This window comes from Malurus melanocephalus, unplaced genomic scaffold (assembly GCF_030028575.1).
Source record: "Malurus melanocephalus ecotype Western Australia unplaced genomic scaffold, MMel_1.1 scaffold_87, whole genome shotgun sequence".
Classification (NCBI taxonomy): Eukaryota; Metazoa; Chordata; class Aves; order Passeriformes; family Maluridae; genus Malurus; species Malurus melanocephalus.
The window spans coordinates 1393644-1397371 of NW_026623319.1; the positions used below are offsets into that span (position 1 = coordinate 1393644).

Here is a 3728-nt window from a genome sequence, read left to right on the forward strand (position 1 = left end):
AGGGCGCCCCCTAGCGCGGGGGCGGACCCGAAGCCGACCCCGCGCCCCTGAGGCGCCTAAGGCGCCCCCCCCACACCCCGCGCCGCTGCCCCTGCCCGGCGCGGAGGCCGCGGCCGCCAACCGGCCCAGCCCGGAGAGACTCCGGGGAAGCGGCGGCGGCGCGTCCCGCCTGCCCTGGCCTCCATTACCTGCGCGCTGCCCCGCGGTGCCGCTGCCGCCCCCGGCCCCTGCTGCCGGCCCCGCGCACCCCGCGGCGGCCGCGATCGCTGTGGAGGGCGCACACTTTTTTGCGTCACCGTGCTGCGTCACGGCGCGCGCGTCACGGCCGTGAGGGAGCGGGGTGGGGGCCACGCGCTCGGCCGGCCTGCCGGGAAAGGGAGTTCGYGCGGGGCGCATGCGCCTGCTGGGAGCTGCGTCGCAGGGGATGCTGGGAGCTGTAGTTCCCTTTGCACKCCGCCATTGCCCAGCGCGGCGGCTGCGGGCACAGGGGTTGGTGCTGTCCTGGCGTTCCCCAGGGAGAGGGGCGAGGCTGTTGGCTCCGTTCCTTCTGACGTGGCACGGAGGAGCCGCCGAGCAACMGCTGCCGGCCCCGATACCGCTTGTCTGCCCCGATAGCGGCGTGTTGCTGGGCCTGCCGCCATCCGCTCTGCAGCCCCACGGTGTGACCATCAGCAGCTGCGGCTGCTCTTCCCGTCTCAAGGCTGCATGTTGTTCACTGTGTTGTTCACCTGTTAAGGTCACCTGCAGCCTTGTTTCAGAGGGAGGGCAGCTTGCAGCAGAGCTCGGATGCCGAGGTTTCTCCTCTTATTTCCACCACAGGAACATCATCCTGCTTTTTCTTGCTCAAACGAGGGCTGAGTTTGGCAGCTGTGGCAAATCGCACAGCGGCACTGAACACCCACCTCCACCTCTATTCTAGCCCGTGCTAAARGAGGAAGAGGAGACTCGGGCTCTCYTGGRTGTCTCGGGAAAACTCTTCTTCCCACGTTCCCAACCCTTCCTCCAGCTGCTCATGRGGAGCTCCGGAGAGCCCCATTCCTTCCCTGTCATTGCAGAAGYTGTGCACCTGCATGCGATGAGAGAGTCTGTGTGCAAAGAAACTTCTCAGCACTGCGCAGTCCCATCCCTGGGTGCTTTCCACGTGCAAAGTCTTCCATTCCTCTGGGATTGTTTTTCTTTGTTGGTTCTRCAGTGGGAATATTCCTACTCGTGAGTGCTTTTACAGCGGTAATGAGCTGTTGTTCTGCACGGTCCCTTGTCCCTGATGTATCAAGTTACCCGTCGGGAAGATCCACATGCTCTCAGCCAAATTACCAATTCTGAGGGGAAGGAAGATCTGGAAAATTACACTCCTTACCCAGGCCCTCGTGGCTGTTGRTCAAAAGTATCAGACCTGCCTGCAGCATTATTATCCAGGAAAGGTCACATCACAGCTGCACCTTCTTCTCCCCCTGCAAGGCACCTGAGAGCCTCAAGCAGCCATGGGGCTGTTCAGAGGAGCGGCAGAGGTCAGCATTCCTATTCATCATTCCCAAGTTTAAAGGGCTGAGAGCAAAATTAGGATTCCCAGTTCCTGCCCTATCTATGCTGCACTGCAGACAGGGTCTCTTCTCAGAAAGAGTGTGGTTCAGTCCCCAGCTCACCTGAGCAGGTAGGAGGCTTGGAGCCTGCTGTTCATTGCTGGCACAGGTCACAGCTTGCAGCTGCCTCTGGCTCTGCCACAGCCTCCTCTACAAGATACCTGAAAAGCTCAGGCCTCCAGCTCCTGCATTTCCAGACCTTAGGAGATATTTGGGAAGGATTCAGTCTRACATTCTTGTTCCCTATAGGGCAGGTGAGAGTACTGCAGGCTCACCTGTCAGGAACAAGACAGCATGAAGGCAATGAAATCCCAGTTTGTGCTGCTGTGCTCCAGTAACTGCCTGGGACTGGCACAAGCTCCTCTCATGAAAGAGTAACTAYGAATAAAAAATTAGTAAATAAGGGGAAAGAGGGTCCTCGCTCTCAAGTGAAAACWTCATAAGCACCATTCCTATCTAAGATGCTCCATAGTGACAACATTAATCCATCTTCTTGYACTGCAACTGTATAAATCTCTGCCCCAGGCAAAGTTTCCACAGGTARAGATTCTGCTACCACACTTAAAACATTTGACTGTAAGTCTTGATTAATTCTAGGATAACAGGTGCAACAGTGAGAATCCTGCAGTGCTGGATGCAGTAAGCCCCCACCCTCACAACAACACTTTGCTTCAATGATACAATTGAAGAAAAAAAAAAACCAAAACAACAAAACAAAGTGCAAAATATGACCATGGATTTCAGAGCAATAAAAACAAAAGGCCAGCAGTGAGCTGGCACCTCTTGCCCTGTGGGACCTTGTGGCTGAGAGAGAGGCCTGTGGTGTGCAAGGAAGGGAAGATTATCTCTGCATGTTCACCTGCATGGGCTCCCCAGCCAGAAGAACAACATATTCCACAGGATGGTCAGCTGCTGGTAACCATGACTTGTGGGTGAATCACRAATTGAGGCTCCTTGAACAAAGTAACCCCTTCTGCCCACTGCTGYCACATCCCAGATCACCTCACAGTGCTGTGGTTTACCCAGAAAGGATGAACCCATTTCATTTGGCACTAATAAACTTCTAGATATACAGACAGTTGTGGGATCAGGGGAGGAAGAGCACTGGTAGGAGAAGCCAGGTAGACACACACTGTGTTTCCAAAGGATGCCTTGAGTACAGCCAGGGGTGGAAGYGTGTGTGCTCATCTCTCAGAGCTGCTGACAAAGGCAGAGAGCCCCAGACCCAGGCTCCAGGCAGCAGCTTCACCTTCTGCCTGATCACCTTCTGCCTGAATAGACCTTTGCTATGAGAATGAGAAACAGCTCGTGATCAGAAAGCTCACAACATTCAGACACTACACGACATCTGCCTTACAAGGAGAGAAAGGATTCTTTAGGCTTTTAGGAGTGTTAATTGCTCACCTTGACCTCCAACACAGGTCTGTAGTGATAAAGGTTGTTGGCTTCCTACACTTAACCTTTCATTAATTGCCTCATYCTCTTGTGGGAGTCAGTTTGCTCATCACCGTGCTTCTCCTGCAATTGAGTTTCTGTTGAAGGGCAGCTGTGACAGTGGTTACTGACCGAGCAGTAGCAGCCTCTGCAGTGTAATTTTACTGCATGACTCATAGCAGGTGAACAGTGAGCCCAGCAATAGAGTTCATTCCTTCCCAGCTCTCTGTGTCATCACACTGCAGCTCTAAGTGCACCCAGCACCCAGCACCCAGCTGGATTTCCCAGCAGCATGCAGAGCAGGGTACAATGCCTGGACCTGAACCTTTGTGAGGGTTTGGACCTGCCCTGCTCAGCTGCTTGTAAACTGACCGGGGTTTCTTCTCCACGCCCATGGCCCGGGGACTGCAGAAGGGGTGGCAGTTCAGAGGGCTGGGAGCTGCAGCTGGAACAGAGCGCGTTTTGCAGGGGAGCAGAGGTCAGCGGGCTGTGATGGACTCATCTGCTGAGTGCCTTCCTCCCTGCCACCCTGCCCGGCTCCTGGTGCCCCTGGCAACCTGGGCACAGGGCAGCAGGCACCAAGCCCTGACTAAAAGGCCTCACCTCCAGCCTTAGAACCATCTCTTGCTCTCCCAGCCTGGATCTGCYCAAACAGTTCAGAAGTGATTTTATGAGGTGTGAAGCAGATAAATATTTGCAATGATATCCCTCATG

At 55.1% G+C, this 3728-nt stretch overlaps 1 protein-coding gene across 1 annotated transcript in view; it reads right to left on the minus strand.

The window, feature by feature from the left end:
* The window catches only part of DCAF1 (DDB1 and CUL4 associated factor 1), a 48169-nt gene extending 47892 nt beyond the window's left edge, over window positions 1-277 (minus strand). Inside the window, exon 1 of the mRNA XM_057368028.1 lies at window positions 189-277. The gene's annotated coding sequence lies outside the window, so the exon portion shown is untranslated. The remainder of the gene's footprint in view (window positions 1-188) is intronic.
* Between the last annotated feature and the right edge of the window lie 3451 nt (window positions 278-3728).